The 14,558-nt window shown below is 41.7% G+C and overlaps 1 protein-coding gene and 1 long non-coding RNA gene across 7 annotated transcripts in view; one reads left to right on the plus strand and one right to left on the minus strand.

Moving 5' to 3' along the window:
* SLC45A4 (solute carrier family 45 member 4) overlaps positions 1 to 12,172 on the minus strand; it is a 68,815-nt gene extending 56,643 nt beyond the window's left edge. The window contains exon 1 of one of the 2 annotated variants that reach the window (XM_035888986.1): positions 11,036 to 12,172. The gene's annotated coding sequence lies outside the window, so the exon portion shown is untranslated. Of the gene's footprint in view, positions 1 to 572; positions 3,456 to 11,035 lie in introns of those variants that run through there. The other variant, XM_035888983.1, reaches the window with a different exon arrangement.
* Positions 8,948 to 14,558, plus strand: part of LOC118451706 — a 10,151-nt gene continuing 4,540 nt past the window's right edge. Inside the window, exons 1-3 of one of the 5 annotated variants that reach the window (XR_004841243.1) lie at positions 8,948 to 10,456; positions 12,856 to 12,965; positions 13,076 to 13,475. This is a non-coding gene — a long non-coding RNA (uncharacterized LOC118451706). The remainder of the gene's footprint in view (positions 10,457 to 12,855; positions 12,966 to 13,075; positions 13,476 to 14,558) is intronic. The other 4 variants (XR_004841246.1, XR_004841242.1, XR_004841244.1 and 1 more) reach the window with 4 other exon arrangements.

Consider the following 14,558-nt stretch of genomic DNA (forward strand, 5'->3'; position numbering starts at 1 on the left):
TTGCCAGCTGCAATATAACTATTTGTTACAAGCCAGCTGGGGCTACCACAAGGCAGTAGAGATGCTAACCTACATTTCACTAACTTGTTCATAAGGCAAATCAATATTCTATTATCCCTCCCCCCCAAAAAAAAACCCAAACAGCAAATGCTGTTTGAAAAGCATCTAGTCTCTCAGAAGCATTTACTGTTAGAGGTTGGTATGCAGTCTTAAATTACCTAAAACATCCTCAGTGAATCAATCTTACATACGCTAAAGCAGCTTTTCTTAAGTGTCCGTAAGGACAAAATATTGTTGTAATAGTTTCTACTGGACTAGGCAGGCTTTTTCTAGTAGGAGAGTTTATTTACATAAAAAGGGCATTTAAAATCAACAAATCATAGCCAACATTAATTTGGCTGTAAGATTCAAAATGATTGCACTTGAGTCATTTTCTAGATGTGGGGTTGCTGGCATAAAGAACGTGGTAGTGAGAAGTTCAGCCTATACAAGCATCATTGATTGTTTAGAAAGCAAAGCTAATCTAGTGGTTGTTTCTTTATGCACAGCTAATTGCACACCAGCTAGTGTACCTTTCGAGATCATTCTCAGAGGCAGAATGAATTTGTGGTCAGATAGTATCACAGGTATTTCTGTAGGTAGGCAGAGCTGCTGTAATACTTGCAGGCACTGAAAGGAGCATGTAAGAAGAACATGACAATGAGGGAAAGGCCAGAATTTCAGTACAGGGAATAGCATAATACTTCAGTGCAACAGCTAAGTCAGCAGGTTATCCTACTAGACAGCTAATATCCTCAAAGACATCAGATCCTCTACTCTGAGGTGCATTCACTAGAATCAGAGAACAAGCAATAGTTTTTCCTCATTCTATTACCCTGGATGGATCCTGAAGTCCCAAGCCAAGTGGGAAATTCAGCTGGGAGGTGGGGAAAGAAGCAGCAACCTGAACACCTGACAAAGTAGGTTGGTTTTGTGCCTTTATTGTTTAGAGAGACATCAAAATACACATGCAGTTATCATAAGCCATCTATAGAGGAAGGAGAAAAAAAAAGGACTCCGTAATCTACACGAGTATACTTTCAATGTAAATAGCAGCTACAAGTTAAATTCAGGACCCCAGAACTGACTTCAAGTATCTGCTTTACATTTATTAAAATGCATACCAACTACAGCTTGGAGAGTAGCAAGTAAAATTTGTTGAGTGTTGATTTGAAGGATAAACAGGAACAGCAATGTCTTGCTTAGAGAAGTCTTTACAATTAGTCTAACATGAACATAACCTTGAGGGATGTCCTATCTCAGGGACTGTATGGCTATTCACAGAACATAGAGAACTAGCCAAATTGAGAGCCGATCAAAGAATGCCGCCTTTAATGCACTGAAGCTATCTGCTTATACATCTCAGGTCACAGCAGCCTTCTCTAAACTACTAGACCATTCTTGAGTAACACCACATAGCATGGGCTTCATGAAGGCAGTTAAATAGCTCTCCATTCATCTTCTGTCATCCATATACTTATTGTGCTGTTTAGAGTTTGTGCTGTTTAGAGTTTGTTGTCACACCACTGACCTTTCCTAATTTTGTTCCACTCCCAGTCTGGCTTTACCTCTGCTTCTGCACTTGCATGGTAGAAGAAATACTGGTACAAGATTTTAGCCTCTACTTGTTGCTCTGGTTTAATCTTTGTGATTCATGAGAAGCTGTTGAGAACAGGCATACCACAAGCTAGGGCATTCAGCTCTTTGCTTTAAGCTTTCACTGCTTTCTGTTCTCTGATCCTAAAAGTGTACCAGATGCAGAGCCTTCTTGCTGCTCCTATAGAAAGTAGTCTAGGTGTTATATTCCCAGCTCCCTGATCTGTCACTCCTGATCAACTCTTGGTGGCTTCTACTTGCTATAATATACTGATTTCTCTATTTTCAAAACTAACTTGATGTTCATCTTCTGAGAGATGGCTACAACTGCCCACAGCAGCAACCCAAGCAAGGAGCATCACTAATCACGCGTGGAAGTCAGAAAATATGATATGAGCACACATGCTCCTGGTTGAAGCCACTAGGTGTTTTTTGACTAGAGAAATTTCAGAAAGGGATGCTTTATTTCTGTAGTATGGAGGAGATCACAGGCTTACATCTGTGGGGGAAAAGAGGAGGACAGTCCTAATTCCTGCAACAACAGGATGAGTTGAAGTTGCAAAACCAAAGTCAAGGACTTGAATGAATACTACATAATACTACCTAATCTCATATTTTCAAGAGTGTTAGGTCTTCAGACTATTTCTGTAAAGAACTGCTCTACTTTTAACTGAATACTTTCTCTTATCAGTTTATTCTGGTAGTAGATAGTGGCTTGGCTTCCAACCCAGTTCCCATGAGGACAGCAACACTTGGAGGATTCCTTTCTCTAACACCAGAACTAGCTAAACCCATTTATCACACACAGAGTTGATAACAGATAGCACATTTGCCCTGAATTATTTTACTGCTTTGGACTGGTTCCCTCACTGTTTGCAAGGTGTTTATAGGTAACAGTTTGTTGGAATTAATAGACTTGTCATTCAGGTTAAGGAACAACTTTACCATGTACTTGGCCAAGTCCTTGAAGAGCGGACAAAAAGTTATTACCTTGATACAGTGATGTACATATTAGTCCTAAGTATTTGAAGTGTTAAATACCCACTTAAAGCATATGGCTGTTAAGAGCAGGCAAACCAAAAAAGTCAAGTGATGATGCTTTGAGCACCCATCAAAGTTATCCAGGACCAACTGTGGTGACATTAACTTTGCCTGGAATTTCTAAAAAGCCTGTTACAAGCACTTTGGCACATTGGATGGCTTGTTATAGGCTGTCTCTGGTTGCAGTTAGAGACTTAGAATTGATTGTAGACAACTGAAACTGCCTGAATTTGGTGACTCAAGAAGTCTTCCAGGAAAAACCCTACTGAAACCCATGAAGATTTTAGTAAATCAGGAGTTATGTAGGATTTCACAGGTCTTTTATTAATAAGCAGTAGTAGGTGCCATGCATCCCTATATTAAGGCTCTGGCAACCTTGGATGAAACCAGCATAGAAGTGGGTAAGACACTCAGATGGACTTAGAGAACATTACAACAGCTCCACAACTTTTGCTATTAAGAACAGCAGACTGAAATAGTTATCTCTAAATAGGCTTTGAGGAGCTTTCTAGTGTTGGTCCAGAAGTATCATCAGCTCATGCACTGAAAGCAGGCTTAGTGAACAGAGATCTGCAAGGAATGCAAAGGGTAGTCTGAAATAAAAACAAACCCCAGCAAATATTCATACAAACACTGTTCCTGCTAGCAGGTTAACTAGAGAAGGGATTACACATTTTTTCAGGAAGACCTGTGGTTTATAGCAGAGAAGCAGAACCCAAGTCAGTACCCCCTGTTGAAAGCAGATATTCTTATTTTTGTCCTAGTGTTATACTAGAGGTGAGGATGACCTCACATGACTAATGATTCCTCATCAAGCACAACATTCAACCCAAACACTTCAGTGAGCAAAGCATGCAGTATATAGACTGAGCCAACTAGAAAAGCTGGGGGAGGAAATAATAGGAAGGACAAGAGCCAGAAAGCATGACTACAAGCCTGAAGGACGTAAAATTATGCTACTTATTTAAACAAAGGCTTGACAGTAGGTTTCAAATGTAAAAGCTGTTGAAAGGACAACACAAAATGATCTTGATCAGACAAGTAATGATGGGCCCAAGTTGTAACCAGGATTATAGCATATTCTCAGCTTATTATCAGTAACAGAAGTTAGAGAAAGATAAATTCATGAAAAAAAAGCAGGCTCACTCCTTCCTTGCCACACTAATAACTTCCTCATGGCTCTATAAGCAGAGGTTGCTGCTTGCAATTCTTTCATGTTCAGTTGTGAGCATGCACACACAGTTGCCTCGCTGCCAGGTTCTACAAAGGCACAGACATTTGCATGGGCTGCAGGTGTAGTTGTGCACCTTCAGCAATGACACTGGAACCTGAGGAAGAATATTTGATTCTCATAGCTTATGAACAAGAAAGTACATTTAGTATTTGACTAACAAAGATCTTCAAGTTGATCCAAGTTACTGGGCAGCACGTGGAAGTATTTGACATTTTACATTTTAATCACCTGTCAGAGTGAAGAAGCCCTTATGTGAAAAATTTCATGGTTGTTCAAGCTTATTTTAATGAAAAGTGTAGCTTGCCCTTCTGGGCTGTATTTTATTTTAGCAGCTTTACTGAGAACACTGTGCTTAGGCATTTTTCCTTTCCAATTACAGTACCAGCTTATGCAATAAGCTAATGTGTTTACTATTTGAACAATCACCTGCCAGATTTTTTTGGAGGAATAAGATTTGATTAAAGCAATGAGCAGTTAAGCATAACATACATAAGTATTTTAGGTTTTAAGAGCCTAAATAGACTTGAAATATCTTAATGTTGCTTTGTGTAGCAGTCAAGATTTAATAGAGAAGCCAGGCACACCACATCCCTGTTATCTCATTTAAGTGAAATACATTTATTATCCTGTAAGAGCTTTAAGTTTTTCTTCTTCCAGCAGCAAATTTCAAAGGTCAACATATTGCCTCTATCAAAATACTTCCGCAAAGTAACTGGGCAGGCTTTTGACCCATGAACTTCTCTGGAGAAGTACAGATCACCATATAGTAAACCGGCCATAGTTCAAAAGGTCACTTCTATTTTCTTTTAAGCCTTTATAAAGCCAAAAAAGATACTTACATTTCTAAGTTGAAATTCCACATTAGAACAGCCATGATGTGACACATTACTATCCTTAGCTTCCATTCTGGTTTTCAAGCAAGTTGCAGTGAGTCTAAGTTAACTAATTGGGGTAGACAGGGAATAACAAGTTGTTGATTTGCTAGGAAAAAATAAATCCTGCAGAAAAAATTCATGTGGTGTTTGTAAAGTTCTTCCTCCTTACACATGCTGCAGTTTGCACTGACTGCAGATAACCCAAAAGTGTTGTAGCTAGGAAAACTTTCTCAGCTCACCTTCCTCTGAGGCCTTAGTATGCCCTTACTCACCACTCATCATACATGAAGTCTGGAAAAACAGGATGGAATGCAAGATGTGTAACTATATTCTGTATTTTCCCCAATGAAAGAATACTTGTCCTGTAACAATAAGCTTCAGCCAGGCTTAGACCTCCACTGGCATGGAGTGTAAAACTCTGCAAGTAAAGTGTTAGCAGCCTTCAAAACATGGAACTGAAACTAGCATAGACACAAGTTTCTGAGGTTCAGTATGAAACATTCATTCCTACTGAAGAAAACAGTGCAATCAAAACAGACTCCAGTTTACTTTAGGACACACACAGGATAACATAACCAGCCATCTGGGAAGGATCTTGAGTGGCCTGATCCCAGATTTCTTTGCTGGATGGAAAAAACTGAACACATGTATGTGCCTTCTCACATGCTTGCTATTAAAGACTTCCTACCACAAGGAGCAGGTGTGACTCCCATTTGCTGTGTTTAAGCTGATTTCAGAAGTGTTGGCAGTTACACACTAAAGCCATACTCCAAATCCCACTAGATCGCAAACAGTGACACTTGTCCATCACTTTGGATACATCCTCCCCACATATGCCACAAGTGAAACTGTGCACCTAACTGACAACAAAAGCTACCCAGACTTTCAGGCTTGCCCTACACAATCTGCAGTTTAAGTCTGTGCCTAAACTTCTACTTAGAAGTCTGAGGAATGCAGATCTAACATTAAACTACAAGCCCAGGTATAAACAGTTTGAGATGTATTCAGTCATTTAAGCCTTCTATGTTTTCATTCTTTCCTGCAAGGTTGGAAGGGTGACAGCGTTATAACAAGCCTAAACCCTTTCAGATGCAAAAAGACAGGCTTGTATAGCTTTAGTCTTAGCTGCTTACATCAAACAACTCAGAGCTACAGTTTGTCCTGTAAGGCAAATGAATTAATGAAGGAAAGTTCTGGGCTCTCACTTGCTTTATCAGATACAATGGAGCCGAGAAGCTTCCAGCCTTGGCTTCTTGGTTTGCTCTCAACCTAGTCCAATATCTTGAAAATTTCTTCAGTGAAAGAATTAGCCATTATTCTTATTGTTATTTGAAAAGATATCACTATTACCCAGACAATTAAAGAAGTTATTTAATCTGTACATCAACAGTGAACAAGAAAATGAAGCATTATATGGCACTAGCATAACCACACCAGTAAGAATTAGAAAGGATGCTGGGCAGTCACTGAAGCAAAAAGGGACCCATTTTTATTTAATATTTGTCACTGGCAGGCTTCCATTCATTTTCCAAGTTACAGGTAGGTACAATATTAATGAACTGAATGCTGCTAGAGATAAACAAAGCATTGCCTTCATTTGCACAGCACTTCTACCCTGACCACACCAATTTAGATGCAAGATGGACAGTATATTGCATGGTAAAGATGTTATAAACACAACTGAAGTATTTAGACACATTAACATTAGACTCTGCCCTTATTAGACAATATACCCTTAGTATTAAAGCTTAGGGAACTATTGCCAACACCTCTCCTACAACACCTTTCTAGGTCAGACTAGTTTTTTCAACCACAAAGCAATTTTACTGAGAATGCTTGAAGCACAGAACTGCAGCAGCTTTCTTATTCTATTTCCTAGAGGCGGGATCTCCAAATAATTTGGTCTGCAGCCATTTCTGCATGTAACATGAAGTCTTATTCCATAATCACTTAAAGAATTTGTCTTTTGTAAGCTGTGGTATATTCCATCTTAATACAGTAACTGCTGTGTAGGGACTTAAAGCTTTGCCTAGCAGGAATTTTTGACCATGGGCTGCTTACCAGCCTGTGGCTTTGTCAGTGGAAAGGCCCCTAAAACTTAAGATTGGTGAATTCCATCAAGGACAGATCAATTAATAAATTCCAAGGAGGCAGAATGAGGTTGTGATCCACAGTCAAGGCAGCTCATTGTCAGGTTCCCTGAAGGATCCTGCAAGTGAGATATTTAGAAATACCTACAGAGACTCCTCACAAAGCCACCCAGACAGCGAGTCTGTTGACCAAAAGCTTCTGAAAGAGGCTGAAGTTAAGGGAACAGTGTAGCTATTATCATACCAATGATAAATTTAGGCATTCATTACACCCAGTTATTCAGTAACCAAGCCTTAACACAGAACTGGAACTGATCTCTTGGAAAGAGCGTTAATTTGGGAGCTTAGTTAATGAGGAAGAAAAAGCTGCAAAGTGCAGCTCAGGAAAATACTAGAATGCTGCTGGAATGAGCTGGAAGTTTGTAGTGTGATAAACATATGTTTAGTAGCTTGCAGTTATTGAGCCCTGGGGTTTTTTGTATAAGCGTAGCTTTCCATGAAGTGACTTGAACAAATTTCTTTGTATCTTCTTCCCTCTGCACAAGGAGTACAGAGTCAAGTTTACACTGAACATCCCTGAGATGCATTAGGTTTTACATAGGCAAAGTGATATTACTTAAATCTAGCCATGAACAGGCCAAGAATACCCTGAGAGAAAGTAGTAAGGCTCTATCTTAAGCCATCACACCAGAGACTATTACTTGCCCACAAGTATATTCTACTGTTCCTAACCAGTAAAAGAATTTTAACAATTTAACATCAGGCCCAGTAGATGAACAGACATTTATGGAAGACGCTAGCACAAAATGCACTGGATGGGAACCCAAACTCTTTTATACACAGCTTAACTGGGGACTAGTACGCAGCTGAAGGGTCATGGTAGATATACTGTTATCTGGCACTCCAGCCCAGCTCATATGCTTCCAAAGATTAGAGATCCCACTAGTACTGTATGGTCAAAAACTTATTTCCAAATGGCATCCTGAATTGTCACACAAACTATCCCATGGTGACCATCTGGAAGAGGACACATGTTATCTGGTTCAATGCCATTTCTCCAGCAGACTGAGAGATCTACTACTGTGCAGCCGCATATTGAGAGTTTTGAACAGACCATATGTGGAAGATGACGAACAGGAAAGGTGATTGCAGAAACTGCAAAGCAGAAGAAAAAGCTCCAATTATAAAGGCCAGCAATAACTGTAACAGTATGAAGGGCACAGGTAACTGTCAAGTAACTCCCCTTTTCAGCCCCCAGAAGGAGCTAAATGTTTTGACTTTTTGGCTGTGACAATCATGTGAATGGCAGCCAGAGCCACACAAACACTATGATCTTGGAAACAACCAGGATAACTCCTGCACTGAGAGGTGTAAGCCTTTTCCCTCTGTCCACTGAAGTTACAAGCAGAACAGGAGCCAAGAAAAAGAACAAGAACAAACCTACATCACCAGCCAATTCCCCCAGATATGCTTCAGACAGCAAACAGGACATGCACACTAGATGTGTTAGTGTTAAACCAAGCTGTGCATTTGTTTTGGGTTATTTTTTGAGCTCTTGGGAGTTAGCTGGCCAGCCACACTACTCTAAGGAGCAATAGTTCAAACCCTCAAATCACTCCTCTGGGAGTACCCAGAGCCAGACTGCACAGGCCAGCGTACTTGCTCAGATATTCCCCTCATAAAAGGGGAGGAGTATTTTTACCCTGCATGCATGCCTTCTCCCTCCCCACAAAAAAAACCCTGAAGCTCTTGTTACCTGGAAGCAAAGATCCAGCATTGACACTATTTTACTAGTTGATTCTTCTTCCTCCTATTTGTACTGCCATATGATTGATAAGCAAGTTGTAGGTTAAACAGCGCTCAGATTAAGTGTATTCTGGAAGACCACTTGCTGCACATAAGTGATGATAGGAAATTAAGTGGCATAGAAATCTGAATGTTCTGTAGTTACTGCTTGTTGGGTTAAGCCACTGGTTTCTGGATGTCATCCAGGAAGACCGATCATATATTCAAGGACAGAACAAGGATGATAAGTGTGACATGCAGTTGTACTTTTACAAAAGAGTGCTTGGGATCAGCCCCCAGTTAGATCATTTATTTATCTGGCACCAAAGGGTGATAATGGCTTGTTTTCAAGTCTCCAAAATAAATGAACTATACTGCATGCAGAAGTAGTCCAGGCTAGCCAGCAGAGGAGAGAAAATATGCAGGGTCAGCATAACACTGGTTTGAATTTCAGTTACAAAAACATTAGAGCTCTCATTTAAAACAAGATGAGGAAACTAGGTTCTCTCTCCACTCTAAAAGCACTGGTCTTGGTCTCTCCAGAACACTGATAAAACCCACCTCAGATACAGTTTAGCAAAACAATTCAGAGGTAATGGTTTCCTGCTGCTGTTTACACACTAAGATTTTTTTAAATGCATCTTCAGTCTATTCCTTAGGGCTAATTTTTTTTTTTACCTCCTACCCTTTTCTGCCTTGCTACATGAGTAGCAGCTATTGACAGACAATTTCAGTCTTGCAAGGAAAGTAGGTCTTGGTCCACTCCCAGAGCACCTCAGGCCCCCAGATTAGTTGGTCTTCACATAACACTGCAAAAAGAGACTGCTAGTCAAGCCTAAAGCGTCAAGCCATCCAGGTGTGCTAAAGCAGCTAGTTTAATATCCTGCATAGATGGGAGCCCTGGAAAGCAAGTCCTCCCCAACTCTAACCAGGTTTTAAGGGTTTTATTAGTTGTCCACATTGCGGAGATCAACTTCCTATCACCTAGATATTGAGGTTCATGTTCAAGCAGACTACGTGCCAGCAAGAGCCAAACCAAGGTCAGAAGCAGCTCCTAAGCCAAACCAAATCATTACCCAATGAAAGCTGTGCATCCTGATGCTTGCCACAGTCCCTCGCCAAGAGCAAGTTTGATGAGAAAACCTGGCTGCTTCTCCCGAGTTGTTATAATGCAGTATGCCAGCCACAGTCTAAATGGCTTTACAGCACTTGTTGGAAATACCAGCACTAAGGGGGTTTAGTTAAGCTACTGTTTGCCAGTTTCCCTAAGATCGCAGTTCACAGCACACAAACCACTGACTTGGACACTGCAGTCTTGTGAATCCACTGCAGAGATGCCTAAAGTTCAGCTTTGAACTTGAGGCAAATTCAGTCTCTGGCAACTCTGCTGGAGGTTGAGATTTAATAGCATGAACTGAGCTCTTTCTCATGCAGAGTATCTTATTCCACTCAGAGGAGTGGACTGTGATGCACAAGTGTAACAGAATAACCAGTTTATTCAAGATAGAAATAACTATTCAGTGCTAGGATTCAAGAGACCCTTATATTCCCAGCTGGAAGACATAATATCATTTACCAGGGGAAGTTTTGGGTGGTTACTCTGAGTACAGGGCTGTGACCCAAACACAAGATGTGTGGGTAACTGATAAGCTGCTGACCATGAAACTGTCACCTGACCAGCAGCAGCTTACCAAAAGCACAGCCAGTCCTTAGTTCACAGCACAGAGCTCTACACCTTAACAGTGTCTGCTTCCAGGCTTGCGTTTCTAGGCCATCCAGGATCTCCTGCCTGGAAGGTAAGTCTCAAACTGGAACTGTATGGATCTGTAAGGCTACACACACGGTATCACTCATCCTGACAGCAGGCATTCTGCTTCAACTTTCTGGCAACTGGATTTGCCAGAATCATTTGTAATTTCTGCTTCTGTATGGCAACTTAAACACACAGCTCTGCTAGAAAGTTTATTGGACTCATTACTCCTGCCTAGTAACTGCTTTAATGCTCTGCTTCAGAAAAGTATCATTTTAAACACTCACATCAGCTTAGCACCGGTATATGTTAAGCCAAGTAACAGTCTTTGCACTCTGTATTCCCTGAGTTAACCACACTCTTGAATGGAAGCTGTTTAGTAATGCTGACAATGTGTTGCAAGTTGAAGGACCAGGAGCTCCAACAGAATAGTTACCAAATCAGTTAAGCCTCCTCCAACGGAAACAACTGCACACAAGGCTATGCCATTGTCAGTATAGCTTTGATTAATCTTATGCCTATAGCAGGGATAGGTCACAGCTTGGGATCCTGCAGACATTACAGGTAACGTTCATGGGAGTGACCCTTGCAAAACTAAAACACAGCACAAACCAGTTCATGTTACCAGTTACTGTCCGAGCTACTGTCACGACAGCCTCACTGCTTCCACAGCAGAAAGTGGCCCTCCTGGCAGGTCAAGTGGAAAGCCCCATTTCAACTCAAATAGCTTTGCCTCTTGGCATGCTTTTACACTAACCAGCACATTATAGTCAGTTTGAAGTGCAAGTGGAGCTTGTTTTTATCTCAAGCATGACGCCACTGCATGCGGACTGTTGCTCAACACCACTGCTTTATCATTGGATACAAGAATCTTCAGGGTGGCTTCTGCAGATAGGAGTAACAGCAGAGGTACAGACTGCTAGTTAAGCTCAAAAAGACCTGCCAGCTGCAGCTTTTTGTGATGGATGATGTGAAAGGATTTCACTGCTTTTGCCTAACACACAAGTAGAGGTGCCCACATGCTGTGGGCAAACCTGGCTACCTTCTCCAGGAAATGAAGCTGGAAGTCATGAAGCATTCAACTAAGAACAGCAGCAGTACATCGCAGGTGGAGTTTACAGATTAAGCTAGGCAAGATCAAATGCTGCTGTGTAAAGGCACTGTTTATTGCTCAAATCAGTGTCTGCTGGAAGTACAGCAGTGTTACATCCAACTGAATTCACAACCACAGGCATTACCTAGCAGCTAGTAGGTCATTTCAACCATCAGCTTCCCACCTAGGCATTTATAAGATGCCTCTCAAAGCTTAAGCATCTTTCCTAAGATACTCAGGTGGCAACATGTTTTGACTTCAAGAAGGTTTTTCGAGTATTAGATGCAGTTTCACAGGGGAAATACTCTGCATGTACCATCCAATGTTAGTATTCTCAGAGCTTTTAGGAACGATCCATCTAAAACAAGTTTATACAGGGATAGAGGCAGAGTCCATACATTCCAGCCTTAGCACACAAGCAGAGCAGTATTAAATTACCAAGACTTTCTAGCTGTCAGTGAATCCAGGACTGGAGTGAGTTTAAAGGTAATTAACCTCTGAGGTCACAGCCTTGTGCGTTGGGTCCAAATTCAGCCTGCTTCCTCTAAGCTCCTCAGAGCCTGTGTTTCCACATGCCAGAATAAAGGCAGTTGCTTCAGAAAGCTCCTCAAACGGGCTACACATTTGCTTCAGTTTGAAAAACCTAGGTCACATGTACTTAGACATACAAGCATGTGTATCATTTCAGACTTACACCATGCTTCTTTGGAAGCCACATAAATATTCCACTTTCATGGAATATTTTCAGTGAAAAGGCACATGAACAAAGTTGCACTTCATGGATTTTGCTGCAACGAGACAGAAGGAGCAGCACATTCACCAGCTACATCAGTCTTCCAACCACCTTCTCACCACTAGTGAAGGACACCTCCAGCAGAAGACATCCTTCCTTGTCAGCTTTAGGCAGTATGATACAAATGCATTTAAAACAGACTGAATTGCTAAGACATTTCAGCTTTGAGGGAGAAGACTGCTTTCAATTGCAAGCCATCCCCATAGCATCCAAACAAGATCACATCAGCAGATACTGCTCATTCCTTTCTCCGTGACAAACTCCCAGGGAGCAGCAGGTTCCCACAGGAGTTAAGACACATTACGCAAGAGGGTTATCTATAGAACCATACGTTTTCAATTTTACTGAAGATGCCTCAGTCACGCATAACTGAGTATAAGAACTGCTATCATTCCCTTGCTCAGAGAGGCATGAGCCAACCCATGTAAACTGGCCTCTGATACTACAGATAGCTAACTAAAATAGAAGTTGTTCCACTGATCCCATCCATTACATCATGGAAATTGTTATTTTGTCATGAAAACTCCCTTAAATACCCAATTTAATCTCATTAATACAGGAATGAAGCTCTCACTTCCAACAGCAGCTGCCACTACCTTTGACAGACACAGGAACTCAGAGGTTTTTGGATGCCTCAGAGACTGCTGGATGCAGTTTTAGGAGCTTAAGGTAGTGTCACCTTTTCAAATTTACAGTAAAAAGTACTTCTGGAAGCATTTATAGCCAGAGTGTCAACTAAATACCTTAATCTCCTATCTGAAGCCCTTTTCCTTATTTAGGAAGGGAAAAAAAATCAGGCCTGTTAAACATTTCATCAATCCAGTGTAATCACTGAACAAACCAAGCAAGGAAGACCTTATATTCTACTGGCATGGGGGAAGGCGGCATACAAGCTATGTCAGTGCAAGCACATCAGCAACCACTCCTGCCAGATATTTACAAAAAAAGCTTGACTTCTAGAGAAACAGCTCTTTCTTTGAGCTCAAGTGCCTGCTCAAGCCATATTTCATTAAATATTTCAGTAGCACCGCCTGATCAAGGCAGCGGAACATGACGCAGATCATACTGGAGCAGTTTTTACAGAGCAGTAAGGATATAATAGTGCAATTTCTGCTCATGAATCCTCATAACATTGCACTTATCTGCCTGTGCTCTGCACCGATAGTGCTGCCTGTCCCTGTAAGTCCACTTCTTGTAACATCTCTCCTTTCCTGAGGGAGAAATCACCCTCCTCTGTCCAACATTCAACATCCTGCAATATCGCTCCTATCCTTTCCCATTCGTAATTCGCTGCATTAGCCAAGCTCCAGCAAGATTGATTCACTCACTGCACCCGGTGCCAAGTCAGAGCCTTGGCTAGATCTTTTCCTCCCTGCCTTTTTCCCCCTATACATAGAGAATACTGAAGGCCAACCACTACAACAGAAAACTGCCCCACAGGGAGAGTATTTTTCAAGGTCAAACAGTTTCCACACCTGCTAAAGGTGCTAAATTAGGGCATTTTAGAGTTGCAAATCACTGATAACATGATCTTAAGGAAAACTGCAGCTTTCACTGGAGATTTAAGAGTTAAGTGCTAAGTAGTATCTTCCCCCAGTACTCTCCCACCATCATATCAGACTAGGTGAGGTGAGACTCAGCTGTTCTATTGTAAAGCACTGAGCTCAGGTTACAGATTAAGTGTGGAATTACTCAAATGGCAGACTAGTGAAGTTTAATAGTCTGAAAAGCTACACTATTTTCCATCTTTGGTCCCTTTGCCAAGTCCTCTTCTAGCATACTCACTATCCAACATCATCCCAAAGGGGAACTCTGCCACCTCTTTCTCATTCCATCTCCACCTCATTAGGACTCGCTATCCCAAGCACCCCAGTCAAGCCTCTCCAACCTCACCTTGCTCATCCTACTGTTCATTCTTCATCCCTTCCCAACCTCCACAGCCCCACATCTCCTTTGGCCCAATCCCTCACCACAGAGCTCAACCCTTACCAGTTTCCACCTTTGCAGCCCCATGTCTCCCCCACCTCACTCTGTCCATATTTCTCATCCTTTTCCCCCCTCTGCAGCCTTACTCTAAAGCTCCTCATCCCCTTTTCCATGGTTACAGCCTCATCCCTTTCTTATCCTAAAGCTCCTTAACCCTTTCACACCACCCCAGCCCCATAACTCCATCACCCAAAAGCACCCCAAACCTATCACCCTCACCCGCCCCTCGTGCCCCTCGCCCCAGACCCTTCCTCACCCTCGCCCCTCATCTCCCTC

This window comes from Egretta garzetta, unplaced genomic scaffold, assembly GCF_000687185.1.
Source record: "Egretta garzetta isolate BGI_Z169 unplaced genomic scaffold, ASM68718v1 scaffold441, whole genome shotgun sequence".
In the NCBI taxonomy this organism is placed as follows: Eukaryota; Metazoa; Chordata; class Aves; order Pelecaniformes; family Ardeidae; genus Egretta; species Egretta garzetta.